Consider the following 14,121-nt stretch of genomic DNA (forward strand, 5'->3'; position numbering starts at 1 on the left):
AAACCTTGCCACCCAGATCCAATACATGTCCCCATCAATGTCAGTGCTTTGTCTGGCTCTGGAACGAGCTAAAATCTCTTAAAAGGCAGCACTTTTTAATTTCTCCTTGCAGAAAAGAGAGAAATTAGGGAACAAATTTGTGAAAAAAAAATATTTTCTTTCAATATCTTTTTGCAAAAGTATTGCCATTTATCACTTGGTTTGGGAGGAAACCAGATAAAAGGTGAAAAGAGTAAAGCAATTTGCAAGAAGTGTCTTCTAAGTGTTTGCTGAAAGAGCGGAATTTTTGAAATAAAGGATAGTGTAACAATTTTTAGCTTGTGAGGAATGTTTTTCAGTCTAGCTGACTGAATTGCTCACAGTGCATGTTGAGACAACATAGTCTTTTCTGTGTATGTTTACATGTCATTTGTATTTTGCCATGAGGTGCCACAAAATTCGCTAGACTGCAATAAAATAGAATTAAATAAAATAAATAAAGTATAGGTTCCTGGGGTGTGTAATGTTCAACTGCTTATGACTAGACCCAATACTGAACAGACTGGACCAGATGAAAAAGTGATCTCTATTACTTCACTACTCTTCTCTGGCAAACAAACAAAAAAAAAAATCTTAATTCTAGTAATTAAATAAGATTAACAGCAGCTTTATAGCATCTATGAACATTATGGTGGTGAAGGACAAGGTAAGGTAGATTAATGTATCATAAATAAAGCAAAAGCCTGCACTAAAAACTTGATGATTGTTAGAATGCAAATGGTATTACTCCATCTTCTTTACCCAAGAGTGGTAGTATCCATGTACCCGAGGTACTCCTACCTATATCAGCTTCTTAATCAACGATACCCAACACTGGAACTCATCTTCACTGGGACAGAGTATAGGGATCAAAGCTTTCTGAGTAGGAAGAAGTACAAACTGAGGCTTTCAGCCCTATGAGGGGTACAAGGCCAGAAGATGCCAGTTCAGAAATACCTCTGTAGGTGCTTCAGCCTTTGAATTGCCTTAACAAGATACAGTTATACTGTAAAACAGGTGCTCCTCAAAGTACCATCTGAGGGACTAAATATCTTCTGGAAACAGCTTTTGCTGGTTAGACAGGAGGTACTCTGTGAATAAAAGTCCTGCTTCAGAGCCACAGGTGCTGCCAGGGATTCCTCTCCATGAGTCCTTTTCATGCCCTTTTATCCAACCAGCTTGTCCTCCAGCCTCATCTCCTGCCCGGTTCCTTTTATTCGGTCAAACCAATCCCTTTCCCTTGTCATGAGCCACTGTTTGCCCTTTGGGACCATCTCTGCTGTAAAGAACATCAGACTGGCTGGAAACCCCACCTACTCGTTTTCTGCAAAACCATAACATTTCCTTCAAAGGGGCAGGCTAGTTATAAGCCTGGCCATTCACCTACCTGAAATTCTCTGGCTTTACATTTAAACAAAAAGATATTTTCACTTCTCTCAATAACCAAATAGCTTGCTGCAGTTCTTTGTCAGGAAAGAAATTTCTATTCATTGTATGTATTTTGTAAAGTACCTTGTAATCCCTCCAACTGAAAAGGGCTATAAAAAGGTACCGTTCTATTATTTTAATTTATTTGTAAGCTTTGTGCTGTTTGATGAGACTACACAAAAATGTTTCCTAAAGAACAGCATGATGATTGTCCTGACTATCATCTGATTTTTTTAAGCCATATCAATGAAAAATATGCCTTTATAAAACCTTTCTACTTTTTCCTATACTGATTAAGAAATGAATAAAAATGTTGTACAGTCGTTGTATGAGGGAATCTAATCTGACGTGTTGCATATGTGACACCAGTTAATATTACTTGAATAGGTAGGATTCAAAATTTGTGTGCTCCTGGCCAGAATGGGTATGAAGAGTTAAGCTTGTAAGTTCATAAAAAGAGCTCTATATTAGTCATCTGCTGTTAATGGGGTTTGAGTTGCAGATGCGATGTTCCTGGGGTTATCATTAGGTCTGTGTGACTTAACTCTATTTTATTTTCTGTTTAAAATTCAATTATCAGAGTAAAATCAGAAATGTGGTTTCTGTCACCCACAGAACAATTACTTTCAGTACAAAGCCTGTGAAGAGAAAGATCTGCTTCTCTTTAAAGAATAGGTAGAATTTAACAGAATTTTGTATGCCAGCAGCATACTTTTTATATCTTGCCCAGCTGCCATTTAACACTACAGAAACCTATTGGCATATACGTGTTCTTCCTGAAGTTTTCCACATGTCCAAATTTTTGCTTCGTGTTTGCCAAGCCTGTGCCATACCCAAGGAACTCCTTGCATGCCTCTTGGGCTTCAATATAAAGCACACTTGCAGCCACCACCATTTAGTGCTCAAACAGGTGAAAATAACACTGTAGTAACAGCATTAACTTGGGGACAGAGCACTCCACACGATGCTCAAATCCAGCTCCGAGACCTACTGTGTGATGTTCAAACTTGTATCGCTCACTCAGCTGAAAGCACCCTGACAGTGCACATGGAAACTCTTTTGTGTTGCAGGCAGTTTGTTGAAGTTGGAAGTTGCAGAGAGTTTTATACAGTGGAAAGCAAAAGCTTTTCCACTGTATAAAAACAAACAAAACCCATTGGCCATAACTGAAGTGTTCTGGGATGAGAAGGCCTTCTATTCTCCCTCTGATCCCAGAGACAGTACAGGCATTTTTTCATTAATTGAATGGAATGTCTCAAACATCTTATTTTTTCAAGGAAAATATTTCAATTACTTTCCTAATATTTTATACGATCCATTTAGTAGTAGTAGTAGTATAACTCACTCTTACGGCAGCCACACTGAGGAATCAATTTGTATGTACCTCTGGGTTATGGCACAAACAACAATAAAACATTTTTAGAATGCACAAACAGAAACACAATTAAGAACCATCTACATCATCCTATGTTGCTGATACCTACAGGGTGCAGTAGAGTGGCTAAAGTTCACTTTGCCCTGACAGAAATAAAAAGAGAAACTCCATACCAAGAAACAGCTGCCAGGGAGAACTGTATGTGCCTACTTACACAGGGGCCAGAACTGTAACATCAGCCATAGTTCCCATAAAGCCAAAGCACTATATTTTTTATGTGATTCATATAACTGGAGGTAATCACTGAGGTTTGGGGATACATAAGGTTCGCTACGATGAAAAAAAAAAAGAAGAAAAAAAAAAGGAAAATATGGATGTACAGATAACACCTTTATGCCTACAAATAAAATTTCTAAGTACTTTTTTTCAGCCAAGACGAAGACAGGAGTTGGAGCGGGAGTGGCAATAAGAGGAGGGCATGAAACGCTAGGTAAACCTAATCCCTGTGTGCGAGTTGTGCTGCCTGTGGCCACACCAGCGGCACCTCCTTCCTCAGCTGGTGCCGTGACCCACTGCTGAGCGTAGAATGGCCCATGGTTTTCCCCATCCCGCCCTGGACACTTCTTGCACCATGACACAAACCAGAGATAAGAAACATCACCAGACTGAGGACAAAGGTGCTCTGAGAGCCCGAAATACCAGCTTACCTACTACAGAGGGCAGTGTGTGAATGCTATTTTCGAGCTGAATGAAGGCATTTTTGAATAAGGGCATTTCTGGCCATACAAAATTCTTCTTCTAGAGGAAAGTGAAGGCAGAGGGGAGGAATGTATCCCTAAAATGCATCCTGCCATTTCCTTGGCTAATTAACAGTGGTTTTGCCAAGTACGTTACAACTTCACAGTACAAGAGTATTTTCACAGGTCAATCAAACAATTGTCCAACAGATGCAGAATTTCAATGCTGTGTTTCAGACTTTTAGAAATAGAAAACAAATACAGCCAACAGGTTTCTTGCCCATACTAAGCGATAACTAAAGAGCAACCTTTAGCCCCATGTCTATCAGACTGCCTTCAAGACTGCTTCCTGGTGTTGCTTTTTGAAAACCTCCTTGTATAGCGAAATATTTTAAGAATGGTCATGGCTTTTTTGAAGTCAGACAGCTAAGTATTTGCTTTGACAGGAGACAGTCTGGAATAAAATGCATCAGCAGTAATAAGTAGTCTTCTTCCAAGACATGTCTTCTTCCAGGACATGATGGCCTCTACCAAGAAATTCTGCAGTATTTCACACAGGTTTCCAAACTCCCTTCTTACTTTGCAGCTATTTCCCTTAAAACTTAATATTTCAGGACCAGTCTTCTGCAAAACAGCATTTTATAGCACTTGACCATTTTAAGACAAGATTATTCTATTAATTAAGTTTGCCTTAGGATGGATACAGAGACCCAGCACTCAAACTGTGCTAACAGCTGGTTTGTGGAGAGGATTTGTGCACAGATGTCATCCAGGAGCTCCATCTCCACGCATACTACCAACCTGCATACGTCGAAGGGATGCCACTTTCACCTGGCATTTTTATATTTCCCTGGGGTTTCAGCTCCACAGTGGTGATGCTACCAATAACTTTCTTTTTATCCAGAGCTACTGACTTATGCTTTATAGGAGCTTTCTAAAACTGAGATCAGGGTTCTGTGCCTTCCCATTACCAAATTCCCAGAGAGTCTTACTTCAACAGACAGATGAGCAGGTAATTGTGCTGCAATGAATGAAGAAACACCTACAACCAAATGTTTATAACAAGCATTAGGAAGAAAATGATATTTGAAGTTACAGAGAGGAATCCATAAAAACATAAGACCTTTTAACATTTGTGCTTTGTGAAATATGAATTTACCTGCAGTCTTCATTTCTCAGCCAGACCAAGATTAAATCCATGTTTAATTCTGGAGTCTTGTGGAGTATTGCCATTCTGATGAGAAACAGATGATAAAAAGTCAGCTGTTTCTTTGATGTAACCCATGTAAAACAGACACAGTTTTTCATCAGGAAAAAAAAAAAAAAGATCTTGTGCACCTGCACATAGGTACACAGGTACACATACGCTCACACACCCTATTTCTCATGTCTCCTAGCTTTTATTCTCCTTTCCTAAGCATCCGCTGTCACTGTCAATACAGTTTTCTCCTACCATGTACCCACTATCCCACTACCAAGTTTTCACACCGTTAAAATCACTAATAAATACTAACACCTCCAGGATGTCACAGGTTTTGGTGCAACTTTGCAGTGGAGTACAAAGCAGCAGATATTTCCGATATTCCTTTTAACAGGGAAGTAACAATCTAGATCCCTACAGCCATCAGTCTGCCCCCAGGACTTGGGGCAGACTTCCTTATGTAGGAAATGGGTATTCCTCTTCTGAAACTCCCTAAACCCATTTGAGGTGTTGCCATTGGTACAAACAGCTTTGGGAGCTGGATGAGAGAGCTCCTATTTGCCGCCAAGTTAAAATCAGCACTGGAGGAAAAGCACACTGAACAGGCTGGTTACTTCCACGATTACCTTCCGTAAGTGGTGTAACCTAAATCTGAGCAGTACTTGCACACACCGCTTGTGACCAGTAAGTGGACACAGGCCAGGACTTACCCAAGGCAGCGGCCGAAGTAGCTGCCGAAGCCGGTGGCCTCCCAGCACAGCAGTGCTGCTCAGGGCAGCCGGCAGCTCCTGCGGCCGCTTTCCTCCCGCAAGCAGCTCTCAGTGCTCGCACGCCACCTTTCCTGCGGTAGCCAAACAGGTGGATGATTTATGGATGTCAAGAGGCATTTCGGTAAGTGAGTGGTCAAAATCCGCAGTCAGAGATCACCAATACCTTGCACGTCAGTGCTTTGCGCAACAGCCGCTCCCGAGCGACGCACAGTCCATCGGGAATCTGAAGAGGCGGGTAAGGGTAAAGCTTGCTGTTTTCTGGACAGTTACAAAACAACATTGCCACCACAGCTAATGATTTACAAAGAAAGGTACCAGTACACCGCTGAGTTACCAAAACTGCTGCATATTGGCTCAGAATTGTACACTTCCCTTCAGAAGAGGAGAATAATTGCTTCCTTGCTAGCAAAGCAAATGTTAACTTGAGCAGAAGACTCTGAAACGGGTGCTAAATCTTAGCTTTCTAACTACCAGCTGCCTCACAGTCTTGATCTACCACAAGGACATGCTCAAAGCCATCAAATTGCCTTTTAGAAGGCACAGGGAACAAGGTCCCCAGAATCTCGAATGAGGGCTGAAAAAGTGATAAATCATACAGACGAAAAAATCTTGATCTTTTACCTGGTTGATTTAGTCATGTCTAACTACATGCTTACTGAGAAAGTTTCAGCCTTAGCATTTTACTTTCGATCACAATAATAATGTTCGACCTCTTGAGGTACTTTCATCAAATACGGTATCAAGTAATGCTGAGCAACATACCCTGCTGTTTGCACGTGCTACAAATGCAGCAGGAGGGGGAAACTGTTTATTTAGCCAGTTACATTAGAATCAGTCACGAGTAATATGTGCCAAATATTTGTATTGATTTTTGAAGATGTGGACAAAATGCGTGCCTTTTGAAGACAGGATTATTTTGTCAATTATCCCCAGGTCACACATGCAAAGCACTGTTGCAGATACTGAAGGGGAAAACCTGGTTTTCAGCTCTTTTATTTTTCACAGTTAGATCATTTCACACATAATAGAGCATTGGCATGATGGTAACAAGGTTTTTAAAAGTTGTATATAGATCAAAATGTAGCACAGACTATAAATATATAAGGACAATATTATTAGCTGTTAAAATTAGCAGGTTGGTCAAACATTGTTCTGTTCCTTTATTCCCCAGAATCTACTTTATGAAAGTGTACATGTTTTCTTTTTTTTAGCTTCTTAAAATAGCACTTCCTTACTATCCAGCAGGTACAGTATGTCTTGGCACATACACCAAAGTACATCATCAGCTATTCCTTTCCTGAGCAATAGCTCTCATTTTAGGTTCCATTTTAAAATTGTAGTTTCTCAGTCCTAAGGAAAAGCTGCTTCTTATAACTAGTCTCCCTTCGCATCAGACACTGTAGTTCAGCCTAAAATTCCTGGGTATCCTTCTCAGAGCAACACCTACCAAAATGCCCTGCTGCGCTGAGCGGGGGCTTCGAACCAAGCTGGACACCAACTTCCTTCATGTTAGTGCCTGTTACGTGTCCTAAAAACCTGGAATTTGTGTTATACTCCTGGCAAGGTTAGTGTTGATTTAATGCCTGAAATGGTGGTTGAAAACTTGAAGGTTTTCATCCTCCTAACTTTCTGATTCAACTACATAAATAATTCTTTTGCACTATGACTCAACCATGGCCTTTAATTTCATGTGCTAGCAATACATGCTATATGTATAAAAGTACTTTTATTTATGAGTTTTCAACTTTTTTTTCCCATTTCAAAAGCTGTATCTTTGTTCTTCTGCTATGGTGACAGATCATCTTTATCCCCTGTCAATGTCCATTTCCATCTGTGTGTAGTGTGGCCCACCTGGTTCCCTTCCTTAGTAACCTAAACTTAGCTAGTGGAACGCCAAGCTGAAAAATACACATAGTGCAAAGCCACATCCTGCACATTTATTGGGTTGACTGAGCTGTGGCACTGCCACAGTAGGCTCTGCTTTTTGGGAAGCATTATACAGCCACTGCTGCCCTGTTTTTATACACAGACAGGCAGGGTACTATCTACGCAGGGAGGTCTTCTCCTCCCCACGTTCCCCCATGTTCTTCTGCTGGAGGTTGCTATAACACACATGGCAGCTGGGTCCTTTTCCTGAGGGGCAGAGGTAATACAAAAACATTTAACAAGCAAATTCCTCATTCTGTGAGAAATTCTCAAACTTTATGTTTGTTTCTGAATCAAGACAAGAAGTCAAACTTTCAGGATTTTTCAAGAAACAAAACAAGCCAAAATACTTTGATTCAGCCAGTTGAAACATCTTTCAGTCTATCACTCTGGCAATTAATAGATATACTCACTATATTGTACTAAACACCTGCCAGATACAGTTAAAAATGAAGCACTTTGATATTATCCAGGCAAAATGAATTTCTTTATTTGACAGCTTAGGTAAGTTATCAGAAACTCAATCAATTTTGCTGAATCCACATTTTTCTCAAGAAAATAGCCCAGTGAAAAAAATGAATGGATTTGCAAGGGTTATATTTGATTAAGAATTGATAAGCAATTAAAAAAAAAAAATCCCAGCACAATCACCCCTGACTGTCTTCTTTGCAAGGACTATATTCATCTACCAGCACCAAAAGGAATGCTTTCTCAGATCAGTAAGAGTTTCCCCTTTGTCTTTCACAGGACAAAATTTTCCTTTTAAGTTTTCCTCCAAATTTGTCAGCATGTTGAGATATTTCTCATTCACCGTGCTTGGAGTTTCTGAGCATCATTTCTCTGTTGTCTGCTGGTCTCACATTTCATACACTTCAAACAGATTTTCACTTGTGCTATGCCATCCCATTACCACACAGTCTTCACCTTAAAGTTCTGTCTTTTAGGCAGCATCACAAGTATTTAAAGCTAGAACCAAATCCTAGCAATTCAAAAATATCACACTTCTGTGAGGAGGTGGGACAGGGGAAACAAGGGTATTCTCATTGATGGTCATTTCTGTGTCCATTGAGCCTTTTATTAGTGTGCATAATGAGTAACCAAACCTTATCAGAGAGTAACACTAATCGGCCTTCAAATCAGCACTTTGAAAGCAATAGTCCAGAATGATTTGTTCTTTCTTGACAATGTCCCACATGTATCATTTGGGGGGGGCAGAGGAGAAAAAAGAAAAGAGAAAAAAAATCTGCAATCTTTCACAAAAAGAGTATAGAAAGGAAAGATTAACTGTATCTTTTTCTTTTTTCTTTTTTCTTTTTTTTTTTTTTGAGCAGTCCTCAGCATTCTGTGAGGCAAATCGGCTTTACTCCACTTCTTTCTTTTCCTTCATTTTGTCACTAGTTCATAATATCTCAAAAAAGTGTTGCTACTATTCCTACCATACAGTGAAGGCTGCTTAAGAGGAAGCCAATTTCTACCAACATATGGAGCTGAAAGCTAACATGTGTAGAAGTTTTCTAGCTGACTACAACAGCTGCAAGCAGAAAAAATGGTATTTCAACATTTTAATATGAAGTCTCACTGTCATACATGTTTTAACAAGCAAGTGTATTGTTTCGGTACTGGTCTGTTTACATCGAGCATAACTTGACAGAAGTAAGGACGTCTGAATTTTTAGGGAAGATTCTATTTAGTGAGAGATGGCTGCTTTTAATGGATATGCTCTTTGAACCTGGAAAGCAGTTCTGGGCAACACCTCAGGGCCTGCTTCTTCATCTGTGGTAAAATAGCATCACTTCATTGACATCTGCAATTTTAAGTCTAAGATTCTTTAAAAAAAAATAGCAAGCCTTGTCTTTCCTGGAATTCATTACCAGAGCCTATCTCTAAAATAAAGTGCTATATGAATGTGTGGAGGAGATGTTTAAAGGCACAAGTGAGATAAGACATCCAAGGCCTACTGGAAACTGTATACACTTTTGCATGCGTATTTCTGAAAGTAGTTTCTTTGCCCCTTGGGACGTAAATTCCTCTTGAATGTCACAGTTGAAAAGTTGAGACCGGTATGCAGGCCTGAAAAAATATTAGCTGAGCCTCATTGCTTTAGCTAGGCAAAATATGGAATTTAAATGACAACACCTGTTTGAAAAAATTCCTTATCCATCTTTAAAGTTCCTATGAAATAAATCATTATTATTACTGTGTATAAGGAGGATAACTAATTGTGATGTTTGCGTGACATCATTTTTCCCCTAGGACACTTAAAAGTCACATATTTTCCCTGAAACACTTTAACTGTCACATACTTGTCTCAGTTCTGTGATGGCGTGCAGCACAGATCACAAGTTTCTTCTTTTAGTTAGCTGGAAACAATACAAAATCTGACTGTTCTCACAGCATGTGAAACTTTCTCCTCTGGTCCCATCTGGTATCAGCACAGAAAATCACAGAAAGGAATGTATTTTATGCCACCCTAAAGATTCCTTCTGTGCCAGTTTTTCAATGTAAGACAGTATGAGTGGCAGCTTAAGTTAGCTACTTTGCCAGATGCTAAATCAAAAATTCTTAAATCCAATCCAAAACAAGATAGCGTGTCTCAGCATTAATTACCTCTAATTAGGTGAAACTACCTGAAAACTTAGCTCTTCCTATTCTTAAACAGTAGCAGAACATATCTTATTTTTTGCATTTGAGTAATGATGCATAATCTTCCTTTAATATTTTATTTATCCATGTACCTAGAAAACATAATGCTTAATATTTGTTTCCTCTTCAATTTAATGCATTCTAAATGTCCTAGCAGTGAAGCACCGAACAGTTCTCCACATGCATGTGCATGTGCACGTGCACAGGAAGAAAAGTTATTTCTCATGCACACAAACAACCTCACATTCTCAGCACCATAGGTGAGATGTTCTGCTTTTGCATTACACTAATTTTATTTTCTTTCCATTTCTAGGCTGTCTCTGTCATGGAAATTAGTTATGTAGATTGTCTCTCTTTCGGTGCTTGTTTGCTTTCATTAGGTTAGGAGGAAACCATGACTGTCATTAAATAAAAAAAAAAAATATCTGGTATAATGCTGTCTTGGACAATAAGAAGCAACACACTACAGAACTGTAGGTGAAGGCAAAAGGAACACCTTGGGGCCACCTTGGGTTTTAGAGGGTAATGTCAAACCTAGGCAATAGTTTTCTTACTTGAAAAAAGACACTTTCAAAGTGTAGAAGATATTTAGCATTAAGGAAAGCAAAGGACATTTGACACACAGATTTCACTGGATTTTTTCCCCAACTTAAAAAAAAAAAAAAAAGAAAAATCAAACCACTGTTATTCCTTGTGGTGCAATTCTAATACACAAACATGTGTAGACTGAGTTAAATCCCCAGGAACAGAGATACTTGAATAAAGTTTCTAGGGGTTTTTACACCTAATTGTTCTTTTTCAATCTGCATTAGAAAGTACACAAAATTAACTATAGGTGTTGTCTAGGGTCAGCTGTGGAGTATTTAAATGTTAAGGATAGTTAAACTTACAAGGGAGAGAGTGGTGAGACTAAAACAGCCCTCTGCTCTCTAGTTAATCTGGTGCCTCTACGTTGCAAAAACCGAGATTGCAGAGAAGGTACTTGATCTGCAAACTTCAGTAGCTCTCTGGAACTGCTCTTTGGCTCTGCTCTCCAAAGCAGAGACAAAAGCACTGAACCAGACCCCTCGTATGTTTTCCATAGATTTCTAAAGGAAAAGAACCAGGGAACACTGAAGGTGACACCCTAATACCCACACTAGTTGACTGGCAATTAACCCCACAAGCAGGTCAAATGACGGTGTACCATAGTTTTGCAATACCAAATTTTTGGAACCTCCCGAAAAGAAAAGATGTGAGACCGGCTGCAGCAAGTACGGCCGATTCCCAGGCTGCCTGCACGTATCTGCCCCATGTTGCCTTCCTCCAGGACCCGAGGGACAGCACAGCCTGTCCCTGCTGCCCCATCCCCTACCCAGCACTGCGACGGCTGGGCCGGGCAGCTCTCACCCCTTCCACCACCTCTCGCTGCCTCCCAGAGACGGGTGGCTACACGAGAGCGAAGGCAAGGCGTCTGTCTGGAGGTGCTTTACAAGGTTTACATACAGGTTTCCAAAGTCACCATGCGTGTTCCTATGAGAATAATTGGGTTTGCCTGTTAGTCATTCCAGCCTGGGAACTGCTGAACAAACAATGGGAATTTAATTATCTGGAAGCAGATTCTGCGAGCAAAAACATCATATTATTTTTTAATATACTTTCTCAGCTATAAAAAAAATCTTGGCCAACTTTCCTTTGTTGTTCAATGAAGTGTGGTAAGCTGCCTAATTTGACAAGAAAACCTCCAAGACTTCTTTCTGCTGCATCCAGACTAATTTGACTGTTAATGTTCCATGAAAGAAATAAATCTTTACAATACATTCTTGTATCACTTTTCAAGCCTAGTATTTCCATACCACAGAAAAATTGCTATTATCTCATATTTTTGTCCCACTATGGTAGGGAAGGTGGTCTTCTTACTAAAAGCTTAATCACAAAAAAAAAAAAAAAAAAAAAAAGATGATTATAAAGTTCCTTTGTACAAAATTAGAACATTGATTTTTCATTACAATGAGGAGCACTGCACGTAATGTATAGAGTAATAACTCTGTTGAAACACAGATATACATATGCAAATGGTAAATAGTTAACAAGAACACAGGTTATTTGGAATGAAAATAATTCATTAGAGCCTAGTTCTTTCACAGTTCACTTGCTCCTAACTTGATAAATACCGTGGATTGTCAATTTTTACCTTAAACTTTCTCTTTTTGTGACCATTTAAAGGTCAGAAATTTATTTAGAAAGGTGTATGCATGTGAAAAAAAGAAAGAGGGACAGAGTAGGAAGTTAGACTTAATCAGTTGTGTGAGCACCATTCATTTCCCCAGGTAAATCAAGTATCCTGGCGTCAGCTATTCACGCATCATGTAGAAACAATCAAAAAGTGCTAGACTTGTGCAGAAGTGATTATCTTGAATATTTTTATTAACAAAGATAATTGCATTAGAGCAGCTAGTTCTCAAGTACCAGACTCCATGGCCTGAATCTCACAGCTCTGCTGCACATAGCAGAGCCACTGAAAGGCTGTGAACACCTCTGACTGTTCAGGATTGGTTTGGTGCTGCAAGATGAGTGTAGGAGCACTGCATTTATCAACCTGATATCAAAAATATTTGACATACATGACCATATTAACAAGAAAGGATGTGGAACTTATGCAGAGGGCTGAATCTCTACAGCATTTCCAGAGGAACTGTACTGCCAGCTACAAGAGCAAATCTCATTATTTATACTGGTGTGCACAAAGGATTTTTGATCCAGTAGGACCAAACCAGACTGTGTTTCTGAAAAAAATTTGCCATGCAATGAAGGCACCCACCTTAGTCGCGATTTTGTACAAAGAACAAAGTTACCAGGAAGATGTCTGGTGACCAGATCTGTTCCCAGTGAAGATAATGAGAGCATTCCTCCAAACTTCAGCAATAGCAGAAGTGGAAGCAGTAATATATAACAATTAGGAAGACAAAAGACTACAGACTGAAAGTTAGGCTCAGTTTTACCATAAATTTACCTTCAGCAAGCTGGTAACTTATGTAGCTGTGCCTCAGCATCTCCATCTTCACAGGAAAACAGAGAAATTTACTGAATTCATAGGACTGTATTAAAGAAAACGTATCATCATCAATAAAATGGGAAATTTTCCAATCAAGTGCCATTAAAGCATCCAGTATATTTAATCTTAATTTCCTCTGTATCAATCCAGTTAGTCCATGTGCTAATGCACTAGTTTCTAATTCATCAAATATTTATTTTAGTCTGTTTACAAATTGTTCAGGAAAATAAATACAGCACTATTTTTAAGTATGTCCATTTGTCCCCTTTACTGAAAATGGAATGCAATTATCTCCCCCCATGTAATGAATATGGTACTGTTTTTCGTCAGTTTTCTAACAAGTGAAGTGTTTGAAGTTTTCTAGCCTTTTGTTCAAAACACACTCTGGAAATGTATATTACATTATTCACAATAAATAAATATACAATCATCTTGGAAAATCACACATAGAAAACATTACACATAGGTGATTAAACACGTGCTAAAAATATCCTAACAATTCTCCTTAAATCCCAATATTTTTAAATGCCAAAATGCTTTACCATACATAGACACAATAAAATCACTTTGGTGTGTAGGCAGATCATGCTTAAATTGGTTTTCCACAGCACAGACAAATGTTACAGATATATTAGTTGAGGACAATATTGATTATAGCTCTGGCATTATTCTCCAGAAACCTAAACAACATTCTTCACTGTAAAAGTATGACAAATCAAGTTGTCAAACTACATCGTTCAGAAGCAGTCACTGCTGGGGCAGAAGTTTCTGGCATAACTCAGGGTTACGACCAAATGTTTCTTAATATAACCTTACATATTGTAAAGGGAAAACTCAGAACTTTCCTTATCCAGAGTCAGCTGGTACAACACTATCTCCTGGCTCCCCAAAAGTGCGTATTAGTAGCTGCAGGTGTACAGCAGACATGGTGCCAAAACCTGACCATCAGCCAGGTACTTTTAATTTGAGCTTATTTTCAGGAGGTTCTT

Source organism: Accipiter gentilis, chromosome 2 (genome assembly GCF_929443795.1).
Source record: "Accipiter gentilis chromosome 2, bAccGen1.1, whole genome shotgun sequence".
In the NCBI taxonomy this organism is placed as follows: domain Eukaryota; kingdom Metazoa; phylum Chordata; class Aves; order Accipitriformes; family Accipitridae; genus Astur; species Astur gentilis.